The sequence below is a fragment of the Budorcas taxicolor genome, chromosome 15 (genome assembly GCF_023091745.1).
Source record: "Budorcas taxicolor isolate Tak-1 chromosome 15, Takin1.1, whole genome shotgun sequence".
Classification (NCBI taxonomy): Eukaryota; Metazoa; Chordata; class Mammalia; order Artiodactyla; family Bovidae; genus Budorcas; species Budorcas taxicolor.
The window spans coordinates 37,747,889-37,766,131 of NC_068924.1; positions in this window are offsets into that span (position 1 = coordinate 37,747,889).

Genomic DNA, 18,243 nt, shown 5'->3' on the forward strand with positions numbered 1-18,243 from the left:
TGTTCTTGAGCACACATACCAGAATGAATGAAAACTCAAAATTCAAATGTGGATGCATCACACACATCCACAGACATGCAGCCAGGCACACACAAACACATTCATCTGCATGCACACAACACGTTCACACAAATTGGCCACCTACAAATATGGGGCCTGAGTGGCTCACAGCCTGGCCGACCCCTGTTCCATATGTAGCCACACGTGCACATACACAGCCACGCATGTGAGAATCACAGGACCTGGCTCCTGCCCTCCCCCCTGCAGAGAGCGAGCGCTGCCCCTGGCGTTGGGCCCGGGGAGACAGCCGAGTGGAGCCATCTGTCAAGCTGAGGTTCCTGCGCCGCCCATTCTGCCTGAGCTCAGACGCTCGGCATGCCGAGCATGCAGGCTCACTATTCCCTCTGGCTGAATCATGCTGAGTGAGCTGGCCCCGCCAGAGTTTATCAAATCAGAACAGAATTTTGGCAAAACAGATGACTTGTGAGCTTGGCATTTGTGGGCCTGGGAGGTGGAGACCGGTAGGGGGAGGAAGGAGGAGTGGAGGTGAGGAGAGAGGAAAATTACTTGTCAACACAGGGAGATGGCAGAGAAGAGAGTTCAAGTGGCAGTATGGCAGGCAGACTTCGGTGCTAGACGTAAAGTCAAAAAACTGGATTCCGACTCCAGCTCTGGCTTGTTAGAGCCACGTGACTTTGAACATGTTAAATTGCCTCTTTGAGCTTTGGTTTATTCTGTAAAATTGACCTATTAAAATTGCCTCACTCACAGCGTTGACAACAGGATTTTATGAGATAGGACATGTCAACATATCAAGTGCAGTGTGCCTGGCACTTGGTGACACTTGAGAAATGATGACTGTTACAGTCAGAGAAAGGGAGAATTTCAAGAGATCAAGCAGACCAGCAGCCCAGCCTGACCAGCCCTTTGGATTCACCATCCCATCCCCACTGGGCCTGGGTACCCCAGGGGGTTTTCCAGTCTTCATCGGAAAACCAAATGCCCTGCAACTGCCCTGGTGGTCCTGTGGCTGACTTCACCTTCCAGTGCAAGGGGTATTGGTTTGATCCCTGGCAGGGGAGGTAAGATCCCACACCTCGGGGCCAGAATACCAAAACAAGACACAGAAGCAATATCGTAACAAATTCAATAAAGGCTCTAAAATGGTCCACATCAAAAACTCTTATATTAAAAAAAGTTCCTTAATCCACATTGCACCCCACTGGCTTCTTGTGTGGCTTCCTACTATTCCTCACACTCACCTCCTGAATCTCAGAATTAACACTGCCCCTCTGATCCTCACCTTCACTTCTGTATGTCCCCTGGGGCTGCTTCTCCCTCTGGCTCCTCAGTCTATGGGGCTCCCACCACTCCCATTATCTGATTTGGGTAATAGTCACAAAGATAGTAGCAATACATGGACTTTATTAAACACTCACTTGTGTGCCGGAGATTTGCAGAGTAAATTTAATTTAACCCTCCTGATAACCTTGTAGAGTAAATACTATTATTATTCCCATTTTACAACTGAAGAAACTGAGGTGCCAAAAGATTGTTATCTGCCCGATGTAAGACACTGACTGCAAGTCACACTGTTGTCTCTTGTACTGCTAAGAGACACTGGCAATTACACCATATTACAGCACTAAGATGCTTTGGTGCAGAGATGTTTGAAATAAGAAGGTGAGGGGTGGGGAGCATACATTACAGAATTAATGAAATGCAGTAGTTGTGATAGAGCCAGGATTTGACCTCTGGAAGTCTGTCTGACTCTAGGGCTTGCACCACACCATACTGTCCTCAAACTCACATTTATGGAGCCCTCTATGGAACAGACATTGTGCTAAATTCTTTATTTTTTTTTTTCTGGCTGTCCTGGGTCTTGTTTGCTGCCTGGGTTTTCTCTAGTTGTGGTGAGTAGGGGCCATCCTCTAGCTGTGGTGTGTGAGCTTCCCATTGCAGTGGCTTCTCTTGTTGCAGAGCACGGGCTCTAGAGCACAGGTTCAATAGTTGTGACACATGGACTTAGTGGCTCCGCAGCCTGTGGGATCTTCCTGTATCAGGGATCAAACCCATGTCTCCCACATTGGCCCGCAGATTTGCTGCCACTGAGCTACCAGGGAAGCCCAAGCTCAGTTCTTAATAGGCATTACGTGACCTCATTCAGACCTTATTAACCATCCTATGAGGTAGGCACTGTACTCTACTTCATTTTGCAGATGAGGAAATTAAAGCTCTGAGAAGTTATACCACTTGTCTAAGGTATCACCATAAGTTATAAAATTAAGATTCAAAACAAGATCTGTCTGACTCGAGCCTTTGCTCTATATTTTTGCTCTCACCACACAGCATGCAAGATTTTAGTTCCCCAACCAGGGGTTGAACCCATGCCATGCCGCCTGCCATGGAAGAGTGGACTCTTAACCAGTGGACCACCAGGGAAGTCCCCAGAGTCTTTGCTCTTAACCATCATGTGAGTCAGATGCCTTCTCTTAGCCTGGAGGGTTGCTCCCCATTTCCTCCAAAGATCTCCTTGGAGCCTCTGGAGCTGAGTCACAGCTGCTGTCCTGATTTCCAGCCTTAGACTAAGTTTTGCGGTGGTGGGTGCTAAGTCGGTGGGAGGTTCTGTCCTGGACTGGAGGGCAGAACACTGGTGTTCTGTGCTGCTCTGCCTCTGGGTGGCATGACCTCTCTGCAGGCCCTTCTGCACTGGGCCTTGTTTATCCCACTGGTAATGTGGGGAGAATAATCCTTCTCCTGGACTTTAGTATTCTTGGGACTTCCCTGGTGTTCAGTAGTTAAGACTCCACCGGCCCACTGCAGGGGGCATGAGTTTGATGCCTGGTTGTGGAACTATTAATAAGATTCTGCATGCTGTGTGGTGTAGCCACACACACACACACACACACACACACACACACACACAAATTAGTATTCTCTTTGAGTTCAAAACAGAAGAAATCTTGCATGAAAGATTAGTGCTTCAGCAAACCATCATCTATAGATCTAGCCCCCAACTAAATTCCAGAATTTTAGTTCCCCCAATTTCCCACCAAACCAGGGACATCTATCTCCAAAGGATCACCACCTCCCTTCCTTTGTTCACCCCTTTCTATGTGTCTGGAAGGCCTTCTCCTCTTTGCTTAACACAGTAACACCAATGCTTTAAGGTATAGTTCATAGACTTCCCTCCAGAAGATGCCCCTGGACAGCTGTCCTTGAATTTCTCCCACCTCATCTTTGACTATAAGCTCTTATGACACGCAGCACTCACTTGTTATGTCATTATTAATGTAGAGCACATCTCCTCTCTGGAGGACATGTGTTGGTTTTTCTTCTCTCCCTTTTGATAACAGCAACTTGATTTCCCCCTGCCTCTTCCTCAGGCTTCTTCACATATGCCTTTCTCTTTTTTCTCTGTTTCTCTGCCTCACATATTGATTGAACCATCACAGCAGTTATGAATGCAGGCTCTGAACTCTAATTTTGGTTCTGCCACTTACTACCCATATGATCTTGGGCAAAGTCACTTATATCTTACAGATAAGGACGTAGTGTTATTTGCTTCATTAGATTGTTGAGAACATTAAATGGATTACAGATTTAATTAAATTTGGGCCTGGCACAAGGTAATGCTCAGGAAATGTTAGCTGCTGTTATTTTTATTGTCATAATTAAGAACCTCTAAGCACCAAGAAACAGAAAATCTAACTCAAACTAGCATAAACAGTAAGGAGATTCTTCATCTTCTATAATAGGAAGGCTTTAAGTAGATCAGGCTCCAGGCATGGAATAATCAGGCTCTGACTCTGCTTTTCTTCAGTTCTAGCTCTGCCCTCTCCTTTGTGCTGGCTTTGTCTGTAGCCTGGCTTCCCTCATTGTCTAGAGATGGCCGTGTCACTGTGTCCTGAATAACTGTGACAACATGCTTCCTTGTTCACATCCATCACAACAGAGACCAAACCTCCTCCCCCGCAACAGAAATATAAATCCCTTCGTTCAATCTGTTTAGGCCAGTTTAAGTTATACTTGTGCCTGCCCCTGGACTAATGACAGTGACCAGGAGGATTCCCTGTGTTGATTGGCTTAAGCCTGGCTTTTTGAACCAGTTGCTGATAAGTGAGGTTGAGTTGCCAGGATCGGCTTAGTCTAATTGGGATCTGAAATTAGAGATGGAGTCCAGCTTTCTCTTGGTCATGTGGTTGCATCCTGGAAAGTGGGGAGGGTTTCTCTCAGAAAGAGTAGAAGAATATCTGAATGTTGGCTGGACAACCAATGGTATCCTTTGCAGTGGTAGCTATTTTGCTGTTTGCATGCTAGTTCACATGGATCTCCTCAGGCCTTTGCTCAAAAGGCTCCTTTCTAGTGAAGTCCTTTTTGACCATGAGGTCAGTTACCTAAAGACTCACACACACTCTCACCTTACCTAAATTAGCACTCTTCCACTCCTCTCCTCTGCACTTCCTAGCTCCTTCACCCTGTATTAGTTTTAGCTAAAAACTCACTACCTGATGCACGGTGTACTTCTGGCTTCATTTGTCTGTTATCTCCTTCTAGAAAACAAACTCCATGAGGGTAGAGATTTTGGTTTCTTCAGTGCTGTGTTTCTAGTACCTAGAAGAATCCTGGCCCATAGTAGACACACAGGAACAGTTTGTTGAATGAATAAATGATTCTGGCCTGACCTACAGGCCTCTGCTCTTCCCCGGAGACTATCCCCTGTTGGGGGTCTTTTCTTCTCCCCCTGTTCTTTTTCTCCATCTATTACCTCCTCGTCTGTCTCCCTGTCTCTCTAACATCCATCTATGAAGCAGGCTGGCATTTGTAATTTTGTTTTCCTTCTGCACAGTATTGATTATAAATCCTTTCCTTTTCTCTTTCATGCTAATGATTAACTCTCATTCTCTACATGCAAAGTGTTAAATAATTTGTGTTCAAATAAAATTAGAAGATCTAAATGGCCTTTCCAGCTGGCAAAGAATTAAGACATGGCAACTCATTTTTTTTTAGAACTACATTTATTTTTTTACACTTGTTGTAAATACACTGTGTATTTACAGAAACGCATATAAAGTGTTTCCCTGTAGATCCTTCTGAGTTGACTCTTCCATGGCTTCCTAAATTTGTATTCTGTCTGAAGTCTCCTTTGGTATAAATATTAAACAAATTTTTAAAGCCCATATGAATTTACTGATGATAGTCTTTAATGCACAGGCCTAAAGTGCTTGAAGGCTTTAATTGAGTTCAGAACTAACAAGTAAAACACACAATGAAACATTGAATAGGAAAAACTGTAATGAAATGAGGAAAGGAAAGCAGCTACCAACAAATTTGCCTTGTCTTTTGTGGAAAAAAAAAACTTTTCACTATTCAAAGAACATTAGAAATGTCTTTCACTGAACTGTAGTAATGGTTTGAAAAACTTTCCCTCCTCCATGATTGAAGCTTCAGATCAAAGCATATACCAAAAGCCAACTGGGAAATACTTTTCTTTTTATCTTCCTTGAGAGGAATCGCAGGTGGTGTCCGCTACGATGCTTTGTCTTCAAAGGTTCAATAGACTCATGTCCTCCAGTTAACAGGTAAGACCTCCTATGTTACAGTCACGATGATTCTTCTGTTTCCATCAAGCTCTTATCACACGTCCCCTAGGACCTCCATCAGCACTCCAGGACAGTACTGCCATAGTTCACAGAGTCCAAATTGTATCAGAGACATTTTTAAAAGTAATACTTTCTGATGCCAAAATGAAGTGTCAATGTCTGGGGTTAGGTTTTTTTCCTTAGTGTCAATGTCTGGGGTTAGGTTTTTTTCCTTAGTGTCAATGTCTGGGGTTAGGTTTTTTCCCTTTTTGGAAGTGTGTTCTATGATAGAGATGAGTTCTACATCTATTGCTGAGCAAATACGCCAGTTATTTGTCAATGAGACATTTTCCAAAGAGTTTGGCTATAAGCAATCTTACATTACTCAGAAACATCTCTAAATGCTGCCCCCAGTGTATATCCAGGACAGACATCATGCAGGGTCTCTTCAGGTTTTCCTTTTTAACGTGAGGATCTGGTGAAAAATCCAGTTAGTGCAGGAAATGTGGAGCACTTTTCATTAGCTGAGAGAGGGTTCAGGTTGCAGAAAATGCCACTTGGGTCTGGATTCAGATTTGGGTTTAGATTCTGCTAGCTTCATGACTGGAGAAGGCAATGGCACCCCACTCCAGTACTCTTGCCTGGAAAATCCCATGGACGAAGGAGCCTGGTGGGCTGCAGTCCATGGGGTCGCTAGGAGTCGGACACGACTGAGCGACTTCACTTTCACTTTTCACTTCCATGCATTGGAGAAGGAAATGGCAACCCACTCCAGCGTTCTTTGCCTTGAGAATCCCAGGGATGGGGGAGCCTGGTGCGCTGCCATCTATGGGGTTGCACAGAATCAGACATGACTGAAGCAACTTAGCAGCAGCAGCAGCAGATTCATAACTGTGGACAAGATACTTAATTTTTTTTTTTTTTGCCACATTGCATGGCATATGGGATCCTAGTTCCCCAGCCAGGGACTGAACCTGCACCTCCTGCATTGGAAGTATGGAGTGCTAACTGCAAGACTGCCAGGGAAGTCCCTACCTAACTTAAAAAAAAATTTTTTTTTGTTTTGCTAATTGAAGTATAGTTAATTTACAATGTTGTGTTAGTTTCTCGTGCACAAAGTATACCAGTTATATATACACACACAAAATACTGAGCATAGTTCCCTGTGCTATACAATAGATTAAGCAAGTTTTCAAGGAGAAAAATTCTCTGCTTTCCCCCATGCCACCTCTCCCCTAAAACCTTCTGCCTCTAATGAAGGACTTGTAATCGCTAGCAGCCTCCTTTCCTTGGGTGGTGTTTTCTGACTCTAGGATTGGACAGAAGAACAGTGGTAAAAGTAACAACACATAACACGTATTTGCTCAGAAATTTACAACAAAAACCTGCCCCTCATTCTTTTCTTAATTATATAATTAATATATGCTCATATTACTTGTTTAAAATAAAAAGTGAGTCTCTCCGTCTTTTCCAATCTTACTCCCCAGAGGTATCCACTGTTAATAGATTAATGTACATTTGTGTATTGCTGATCCTGTTCATGATGCCTACTGTCTTGCTGTGTCTCACTGTGTGCACTATTCGCTGAACCCATGGTAGGCAAGGCACGAGCTAAGAAGACACGAGGAGCCATAGGAACTGCAGACACATTTATTCTCTCTTGGCTGACACAGCGGCTGTAACAGCAGCCATAACATAACCTCACGTGACACAACACAACCCCCAGGGCTTTCCAGGTGAAACTTATATATGCTTACAAAACAAAAGTAGCTTGTAGCCAAGTGAGTTATCTCGTGACACCCATGCGCAGTGCTATGAGTGATCCCAGCTGTTACATAATCATTATTCACAAAATGTGGGGCAGGAGCAAGAGGCCATAGGGTAAGAGAGGCTGACCACACCATCTTGGCTAATTTGCTCTTTCCCTACACTTTGCCAGATTTTTTCCTTTGCATACTTAGCATATCCTCCAGAATTTCAGTTCCTTCTCCATGATACAGATTGTTGCCAGAAAGCAGCTACCTGGGCTAGGATTACATTTTCTATACATCCTCACACCCAGATGTGACCATGCGTATCGTTTTTGCCTGTGGAATGTGAGCAGGAAGAACGTGTATCAGTTCTGAGCCGAAACTTTCAGGAAGAGAGTGTGACTTCCACACCCTGTTCTCCTTCGGCCTGCTCTGGGGGCCAACAGAACCACAAGATGAAAGGAACCTCAGTCTTTGAATCACTGACGGGAAAAGGGCCACCTGCCAAACAACCATGAACTTAATGTGAGTGAGAAATGAAATTCTGTTTGGGTCTTTATACATTTGCGGGTTTATTTGTTGCAGCCACTGTGGTGGTGGTGGTTTAGTCGCTAAGTCATGTCCGACTCTTGCAACCCCATGGACTCTAGCCCACCAGGCTTCTCTGACCGTGGAATTCTCCAGGCAGTAATACTGGAGTGGGTTGCATTTCCTTTTTCAGGGGCTCTTCCTGATTGAAAGAAATCAAATCCGTTTCTTTCATTGCAGGCGGCTTCTTTACCACTGAGGCACCAGGGAAGGTAGTGGCAGCCACTAACGGTACCATAATTAATACAGCATATACAAACACAAGCCATTTTGAGTTACATTATGTTCACATACACAGAATTTTTAAAAATAGGATCACACATCTGACATGGTGTTTGGCTTTCACAACTGAGAGAGGTCACCTGTGAGATACGGCCAGGAGGTGAAGGAGCTGGAGCTGGAAACTGGGCCTTGCAGCCTCAAAGTCTGTGTGCTTTTCAGCGCCCTCATGCCAGCTATAAACTGGCCTTCGCCGACCTCTTTGATGGTGTTAACATACAAGAAGGTGTTATTTGTTAGGCTTCTTTGATGACTCAGAACAGCTGCGCTCCCCTCTGAGGTGGGGGGCGGGTAACCCAGGTAGGCTCTGCCCACCCAGAAGCCTGTGGCTTCCTGCCTTCCTCAGTTCAAGGGCTTCTCAAAGAAAGAGCCTTCAAAACGATCGTATTTCTCAGAAGGCATAGTTTGATTTGACAAGCGCAGGCTGCAAAGAGGGCAGGTGCGTGGGCTTGTGATGACCAGCAGTGAGAGAGGAAGAGCTGCAGCTTGAAAGCCTGCTTCTCCAGACCAGCATGAACACCCTCCCGGCCTCAGGGTTTACAACTAGTGAGCTTGTGTCCCCAGAGGGGCAGCCCTCCTCCAGGTTCCAAACACCACCCAAAAGCAAGCTGCAGAAAGGCAGATGGCCTCAGCTCTCATAGGCTTCCAGGAAACTTTGACAGTTCTAAGAAGCCCCCACTTCCTGCCTCCCAGGAGTTGGAGAGGCCCTCACTGGCTGCCCCCTCCACCCCTGGAAACATTCCCTAGGGGATACCTCCATGTGGACAACTGTTCTTAGAAGCAATGTGGGCAGCAGGAGCGGGTGGGGAAGGAGGCCCCTCAGCTTATCCCCAGTTCTCTTGGGCACCCTCCACATACATTTCTCCTAGCTCAGCATCCATCTATCACCTCCAGAACCAAAGACAGGTCCAGAGGTGAGCGCAAGCAACTGATAACTATAAAGGCACTTCACTGTGGTTGTGAAATTTCTATATATATAATTTATTTCTTTGTTTGGTCCCACTGGGTCTTTGTTGCAGTGTGCAGATTTCCCATTGTAGTGGCTCTTCCTGTTGCTGAGCACAGGCTCTAGAGCTCAGGCTCAGTAGTTGTGGCCCTCGGGCTTAGTTGGTCCACAGCTTCTGGAATCTTCCTGGACCAGGGATCGAACTTGTGACCTCTGCATTGGCAGATGGATTCCCATCCACTGTACCACCAGGTAAGTCTGTGGGTATGAAATGTAATAAATCAAGGTTTCCCAGTATGGAAGCCAGATAGCCTTGGTGGGAGATAAAATAATGTTTCCACATAAACACCAGCATTAAATAAGATTTAATTATTTCCCTTTTCACAATTTTTCAACACTTTGATTACATCAAAAAGAATGTATCTTGGGTGCTAGTAGGTTTTTAACACCTCTTTACTACCAGTAAGACTCCTCAGGGGAAAAAAAAAAAAAGAGAATGAACAAATAGATAATGTCAAACATAAAATGGGGTTGTAACAACTGATACGACAGATACTAAAATGACATACCAGGAATAAACATTTTATAATGTAATGTAGTTTTTAAAAAAGATACCCTTTACAAAAACAACATCATTTTATGCATCTAGAAACAAATCTCTAACAAAAGCTGTGTTCCCGGCCTTTATCAAGAAAATTGTTAAAACTTTAATGAAAAAAAGAAAAGCTAGACAAATTAAAAGATACAGCATGGATAGAAAGAGGACTCAATATTATGAAGGTGTCAGTTTTCCCAAATCATATATGGACAGGGTTTTGTTTGTTTATTTGTGTGTGTGTGTGAAATTTTTCTAGCTGATTCTAAAATGTATTTAAAAGAGCAAAGAAGGCTGATATTTTATGTAATGTGGTCAGGAAAGGCCTTTCTGGGAGATGACTGTGAGGAGTGAGGCCTTCTGGTCAGGTTGAACAAGGCTCTGAGGGTACCAGCTGGCTTGGAACATTTGAAGGATATACAGGGCTCACTGTGGCTGGAGAGGACTGAATGAGCAGCAGGGATGAGGTCAGAAAGGATCCCAGGAACTGGACTGCATGGTCCTTACAGACTGTAGTAAGAGCTCTAGAATTAACTCTGAGATGGAAAGTCCCTAGAGTTTTTTTGAGCAAGGAATGACCCAATCAAAATACGTTACAAATTTTTAAAATTTTATTATTTATTGTTTAAAATTTTTAAATTTTCTGTTGGGGTATAGTCGATTAACAATGTTATATTAGTTTCAGATACACAGCAAAGTGATTCAGTTATACAAAATCATGTTAAAGATTTTGAAAGGGGCAAAAAAAAGATTTTGAAAGGGTTGGAAATATTCAGTAAACCTGTTTCCAGGTGGTATGCAAATGCAGTAACAGAAAAACTGAAGGATGTGCATGAATGAATGACTGAAATTTAGGAAAATTCTGTTTTGAGTAATTCCTTTTGTCACAGATTTGGTCTTCCTAATTCACTCAGTCCAAACAGAATGGGGAAGGATCTAGGTTTTTGGAGCCAACACTGACAAGTGTGCCGTAAGGCCAAGCTAGGCCCAACTCCTCTTTCTGCTCCTTTGGCCCATGGCTGGAACTCTGATTACAGCCTTCAGGGAGTGAGTCCATAAAGCAGTAACTCTGTCCAGCTCCTGAAAAATATCACTGACTTCGAGACTAATGAGACTTAAAGAAGGCTAAAGGTGAAAGAGACTACAGAGAGAATAACAAAAAAAAACTATAGTACAACTAGCACGTCCATAAGGGACCTCTTTATCTTCTCTAAAATATTGTTCCTTTTCTGGCATTCCCTAGTCCAGTAAGGGGCAACACCACTATTCATTTAGTCAGTCATCAAATATTAATTAAGCACATGTTCTTAGTATTGAATTCACTGTGATGAGCAAAATAGATGCAGTCTCTGCCCTCATGGAGAGAAAGACAATTCAAAAATAAAGAAGTAATTCTTAGAAACAAGTAGGGTGATGTGGTAGAGCAAGTTTACTGCAGGTAGTGGGCAGGCCAAGTGTGGCCCACTGCCTTTTCTTTGTAAATAAAGTTTTATTGGAACACAGCCATGGTCATTTGCTAACATTTTGTCTGGCTGCTTTCATGCTACAGTGGCAGAGTTGAGCAGCTACAACAGAAACTGTATGGCTTTCAAAGCCTAAAATATTAACTATCTAGCCCTTGACAGAAAGAGTTACCTACCCCTGTGATAGAGGAGAATGGACATCTCTTACCAATGTCCTGTGGAGCTTTCTGCAATGATGGAAATGTTCTCCATCTGTGCTAATGTGCTAGCCAGTAACCACATATAGATATTGAGTACTTGAAATGTGGCTAGTAACTGAGGAACTTAAATTTTATCTCATTTAATTAATTTAGATTTAAATTTAAATAGACACATATCGCTAGAACAACATTTTGTTGTCATTGTTGTTCAGTCACTCAGTTGTGTCTGACTCTTAGCGACCCTATGGACTGCAGCATGCCAGGCTTCCCTGTCCTTCACTATCACCCCGAGTTTGCTCAAACTCATATACATTGAGTCAGTGATGCCATCCAACTGTCTCATCCTCTGTCGTCCCCTTCTCCTCCTGCCTTCAATCTTTCCCAGCATCAGGGTCTTTTCAAATGAGTCAGTTCTTTGCATCACATACCCAAAGTATTGGGGCTTCAGCATCAGTCCTTCCAATTAATATTCAGGGTTGATTTCTTTTAGGGTTGACTGATTTGGTCTCCTTGCTTTCCAAGGGACTCTCAAGAGTCTTCTCCAACACCACACTTTGAAAGCATCAATTCTTTGGTGCTCAGCCTTCTTTATGGTCCAACTCTCACATCACATCATATAGAACAAAGTAGTTCTATATGTAGAACAAAGTAGTTCTATATAATGGTACAGGCCAGAAATGTAGAGTTCTTCCCTGAATCCTCATTTTTTCCCCCATTGTCACTATTGTTTAGTTGCTAGGTCGTGTCCGACTCTTGTGATCACATGGACTGTAGCCCTCCAGGGTCCTCTGTCCATGGGATTTCCCACACAAGAATAGTGAAGTGTGTTGCCATTTCCTTCCCAACCTAGGAATCGACCCCACATCTCCTGCATTGGCAGGTGGGTTCTTTACCACTGAACCAGCAGGGGAGGCCCCATTTCCTCCCCATGCTTCTAAACACCTCTAAAATCCCATTAAGCCAATAAAAGTCTAAATCTAAATATATGTTCACCATAATTGCAATTGTGTCCAAATGTGTCCAACGATACACCAAAGTATGTATCTAATACCTGAAAACTACTTTTAGTAGTAGTTAATTTATTAAGTGGGGGAGCATGGTGGGTGATCTTACTTTGCTCTTTCAACATTGTCTGTCATTCTGTTGACTCATTCCATTTATGAAAAACCCAAGATTAGGCTGTGCTTCATTTTTTTGGTTGTTGGAAATGAAGAAACAATTTATGTCAAGTAATGTGTCTAACACAACTGAGCACACACATACACACAGTGTGATGTGAGAGAGAGAGAGAGAGAGAGAGAGAGAGAGAGATGAAAAAGGAGACACACTTCCTATTGACTCTGAGAAGAGGACTCCTATTGTTGTGTCGCTGGGCTGTAAATTCTGGAAGGTTGCTCTGGATCTAAAGAGCCTAGGGCACCTTAACGACAGACAGGACTGCCATGGCCCTTCACGGCACTAGTCTGTGACTGTGACTCAGGGAGTCTGCACATTCACGTCTGCTCCATTTTTTCAAGACTTGCCATTCATAGCTTCTGATTCTTCCTAATTTCCATTTTCTTACTATTTTTGCCTGCTTATCCTAGTTGCCCCCGGTTTTCTCTAAATCAGAACCCCTGAACATCTGCTCTTGCTGCTGAATAATCTCATTCTCTAAGTGTTTCTCTGTTTAACTTCCTAAGTGGGGAAAGAGAGTTATCGCAACTCCTCTTTTTGTGCCATCCCATTCTGCAGGTCATTGGCCAGCCTGTGGATTTGTTAGACTTGACTTTGGCATTCTGCTTCCCAGTCAGTTGTGGCCAAAGTGGGGTAGGGTCATGTGGTAGAAAGCAACGCTATTGGCTGCAGGGAGAATAAGAGGAGGGGCTGTGGGTTTAACAGTTGAGTTAGTGGTGTGTTGAAGACCATCCTATAAAGCCCGCACTAGCTGGGACCTCCTCTAGGGGCTCGAATCTTGATGCTGTGATTCTCTCATGAGGCTTTGGGCTCTGGGTAGCTGAATCCTGTAACCTGAATTGACTCTCCTTACAGCCAGAAGTCCCAGATAGTTGCTTGGTTGGGGCAAATCCATTCCTGTCTCTTCTTCCATCCTCCCGACTGAGACCTCCCCTATCTGTTCTCCAATTTAAAAGGGCTTCAGCAAGGGAAGGAAGGACATTTGCCCTGTGTGGGGCTCAGAGCCACAGAGAAACACTGCTGTCCCCTGGGAGGAAGCCTGCTGTGGAAGCTGCTGGAGAATTTCTGGTTTTCTGCTTTGGGCCTTAGTAATTCAGGGATGATGTGATAGGAGCCTGAGGGGAGCAGTTTTCAATTTCACCCCTAACAGCATTGGCTTGGACTCTGAAGCTTGGGCCACCTCTGACTCACAGCTGAGTTAAGGAATTAAATCCGCTGCCTCCCAGACTTGGCAAGGGACGGCCATGGGCGGTGGCTGCACAGGCTCCTGGGAGTCCCCTAGGCAGGCAGAGTGGGCTGCCCTGGGCCATATGCGGGTGGGGGTAGAGGGCCTGAAAACTTCATTCCCAGCACGCCTTCCCCAGCTGCTCTAAATGCCTAAAATAAGCCAGCAGACCTTCCCTTTACCTTTGGAGTCTTTGATCCCAATTTTAATGCCACTCTGCACTGCTCAAGACGGTCCTCAAAACTGACCTCAATCCCATGGGCTTTATGAGTTTTACATCTTTCCTTCTTACCTGGTTTAGAGAGAGAGATAGTGGGAGCAGCAGGCGTGTGTGCGTGTGTGTGTGTGTGTTGGAAGATGATATGGGAGGTGGACATGACAGAGGAAACAAGCTTAGAATAGGGGCTGGAGCCTACAGAAGGCAGGTGTACCTTTAATGAAGACCTAGGTCTAATCTTGGCCCTGCCGTTAACTCTCTGTGTCCTTCAGCAAACTGCTTAATCTCTCGGGACCTCAGTTTCCTCATTTGCAAAACGAAAGATTGAGTAAGGAAGTCTCTAAGGGCCTTTCCAGTTCTGAATCATTGAATCTGAAGCAAATGCCTTCTGGAGAGAAAGCCAGTAAGAGTAGAAGGTTTCCACTGGAATCTCTCCTTTTCGGCTTTGAAAGAGTAAGCAGCAGCAGGGGCTCGTGCCCAGAAAGCTGGAAAATATGAAAGGTCTTATAGCTAAACTGAGACTGCTCCGGCTTCCAGCCCCAAATTCCAGCACCTGCCATTTTCACCTCCAATCCAGCACATGACTGCTGTCTTCCAGAAAACTCGTAACAACTCTACAAACCTAGAATGTCTGCAACATGAAGGGCACTCTCTGGATTTCTGCAGAACACATCGTGCCCAGTGCTAAGCAGCAGCCTCCCACACCATCACAAGTGTGGTGTTTCCATCTGTGAAGAGGAGATAGAGTCGAAGTCCAGAGCAAGTGACTGCTTTGAAACAAGGGAGGCAAAGTGGCCTCCTTCACTCCACTCATACTCCACTGGTGATGACTTATTCACATAGCCACATCTAGTTGCAAACTAGCTAGAAGATAGGTGGCCATTTGCTTGGCTTATACCTTCTACTGCTATGAACGAAGGGGAGAATGAACTGGGCCCAAGCCACTGAGTCCCAGAAAAAAAGTTTCTTTATGAATTCTCCCAGTCATCTCTGAGAATGTTGCATGGTGCTATTTCATATATGTTCAAGAATAGGCCCCTCCTTGATTTGGCAACATACATCAAAATTGCAAATGTTCATGTCCTTTGAATCAGCATGTCCACTTCTAGGAATTTCTCTGATACATATATTTACCCACATGAGAAATGAAATATGCTCTGTTGGTGAAAGGAAAAGATTAAATAAAATATTAATGGTCTTATACAATGAAGTACCATCTAACTATTTTTTAAATGAGGGAGCTATTTATGTACTGCTATGCAAGAATCTCTTAAGGCATATTGTTAAACGAACTTTTACAGTGCAGAACAGTAAGTAGAGTATGCTACCATTTTTATAGACTAAAGAACAACCCTTGAACAACACGGGCTGGAACTAAACAGATCCACTTACACAGGAATATTTTTTTAATGGTAAAAAATTTTACATGGTCTGTGGTTGGTTGAATCAGAGGACTTAGAGGAATTGTGGATGTGAAGTCCTAACTATATATTATATGTAGATTAACCCCTGCATTGTTCGAGAGTCAACTGTATGCATATTTATGTTTGCTTTTTTGTATTCGTAGGATATCCCTGGAAGAATTCAAAAGACACTAATAATGAGGGTGGGGAGGGAATTGGTTATCTGGCTGTCTGGGGTATATGCTTCGTATTTACTTTTTTATTGGGCTGTGCTGGGTCGTCATTGCTGTGCAGGCTCTTCTCTAGTTGTGGGGGCTATTCTTCGTTGCAGTGTGTGGGCTTCTCATTGCAGTGACTTCTCCCATTGCAAAGCACAGGCTCTAGGGTGCATGGACTTCAGTAGTTGCAGAACGTGGGCTCAGTAGTTTTGGTTCCTGGGCTTCAGAGCACAAGCCAGTAGTTGCGGTGCATGAACTTAATTGCTTGGCGGCATGTGGGATCTTCCCAGACCAGGGATTGAACCTTGTCTCCTGCACTGGCAGGCAGACTCTTTACCACTGAGCACCAGGGAAGCCCTGAGGTATCTACTTTTTATACTTTTTCATTTATAGTTTTTTATTTAGGACCGTATGAGTACATTGCAGAGACATTACTTTACCAACAAAGGTCCATCTAGTCAAAGCTATGGTTTTTCCAGTACTCATGTATGGATGTGAGAGTTGGACTATAAAGAAAGCTGAGCACCGAAGAATTGATGCTTTTGAACTCTGGTGTTGGAGAAGACTCTTGAGAGTCACTTGGACTGCAAGGAGATCCAACTAGTCTATCCTAAAGGAAATTAGTCCTGAATATTCATTGGAAGGACTGATTCTGAAGCTGAAACTCCAATACTTTGGCCACCTGATGCAAAGAACTGACTCATTTGAAAAGACCCTGATACTGGGAAAGATTAAAGGTGGGAGGAGAAGGGGATGACAGAGGATGAGATGGCTGGATGGCATCACTGACTCAGTGGACATGAGTTTGAGTAAACCCTGGGAGTTGGTCATGGACAGGGAAGCCTGGTGTGCTGTTGCAGTCCATGGGGTCACAAAGAGTTGGACACGACTGAGTGACTGAACTGAACTGAGCACATTGCCTATTTAAAAGAAGGAAGGCGGGAAAGATGGCGGGAGGGAGGTGGAAGAGAAGGAGAGGAGAGGAGAAGAAAGGAAAGGACAGGAAGGGGAAAAGGCAGAAAGAAGGGAAGAAGGAAGAAAAGAGAGGGAAGGAAAGGAGGGAGAATTATTCCAATTCTTTTTCTCTGGCCTTCCTTCCATGCAGCCAAATGGCTGCCCCTATATAATGATCCACAAAGTTGCTGCTCCTTGGACCCAGCTGTCCACTGCTGGCTACTCCTGTCGACTGTGTTTGGGTTTCACAAAGGGCACTGCCTCCCTTTGGCTTCTCTGGCCCAGATGTGAGACAAGACCTTTTTGTCAATGTCCTATACCCTAGCAAAGACCAGTCTATAATATTTAAACAGAGATGCCTGAAGACTCCAGAATAAAGAAAGGCAAGAGTAATGAAAGACTATCACATCCCATGACTGCACAAACTCAGATTCTTCCTCAAGATCCCCTCCTGTCCATCTCCCTGCTGTGTTCCAGGCCTGATCCCACCCTGCAGGACCTTATCACCAGGACCTCTCCAGGAATGTCCCCACTTCAGAGAGCAAGCCAAACTTGCCCTCAGCCCCAGAGAGAGAAGACAGTTTTTCCCTTTACCCCAGTCTACGGGGTGGCTCTCCAGAACTTACTTCTGGCCAAAGGGTTGAATTCCTGCCAGGAAGATTAATGGTGGCAACACCCATTCCCTTCAGGAGCTATGCCCTGTGGGCCCATAAGAATGTATTTTGGCCTTATGATCCTCAAAAAACAGTCCTAAGAATCCAACTTGAATAGAGGTCCAATGTCTTGTCAGTGGGCTTTAGGAATCAAATGAAAATCAAATTAAGATATGTAATCCAGGCTATCAATTGCTGACCCGGGGGAAATCCACTAAACTAAGCTGAGATTCAGTTGGTCTCTTCTCAAGGGCTCCAAAATCCCAGGGTCTAGTCTTTTCCAGAACCAATTTATTATATAAAGAAACCAAAATAACAGCTAGATCTTAGAAACAGTATTAGAGAAAGGAGAAACATAATGGTACCAAGAGCCTGGGATGACATCACTATGGCTATTGAGCACTACACATAGCTCTAAGTTTCACCACTATAAGAAAGAATGATGATGGATTGTATAATTGTCCTAGTGTGGTGAGAGGATATTTGTCCACAGACAACAAACTTGTAATTCAAGGAGAAATTCACACAGATTCTTATATTAAGGATAGCAAAAACGTAAGCAGTGTCTTCCATGGGAATGTAGCAAAAACCTCAAGGGAAACACAAGCTGTGCCTGCAGGACTGATTCCAGAATTCAGTGGGGAGGTGGGTAACAAGAAAGACAGAGGAGAAATGTCTTCAAGGAGGAGTCCACGTGGGAAGGCAAGGTAGCGAGGGCGGCCCATGTCCCTTACAGAAATTGCTGTCTGGCCCAGGCTAGCGGATTTGAATTGCAGTGTGCTATGCCGATAGCCCTGTGGTACGTGAACCCACAGTGGACACTCTGTTGCCTTCAGCTTCCTTTTTAACAAAACCATGATTTGATTCTGCCATCCACTTTTCTGTCACGCAACCATGTGCGTCAGGGTAAGTGAACCTTGCTCCCAGCTCCAAGGGAGAGACCTGACTGACTGGTCTAAAGGCAATCATATGCCTTGCCCATGATGAGTCTAG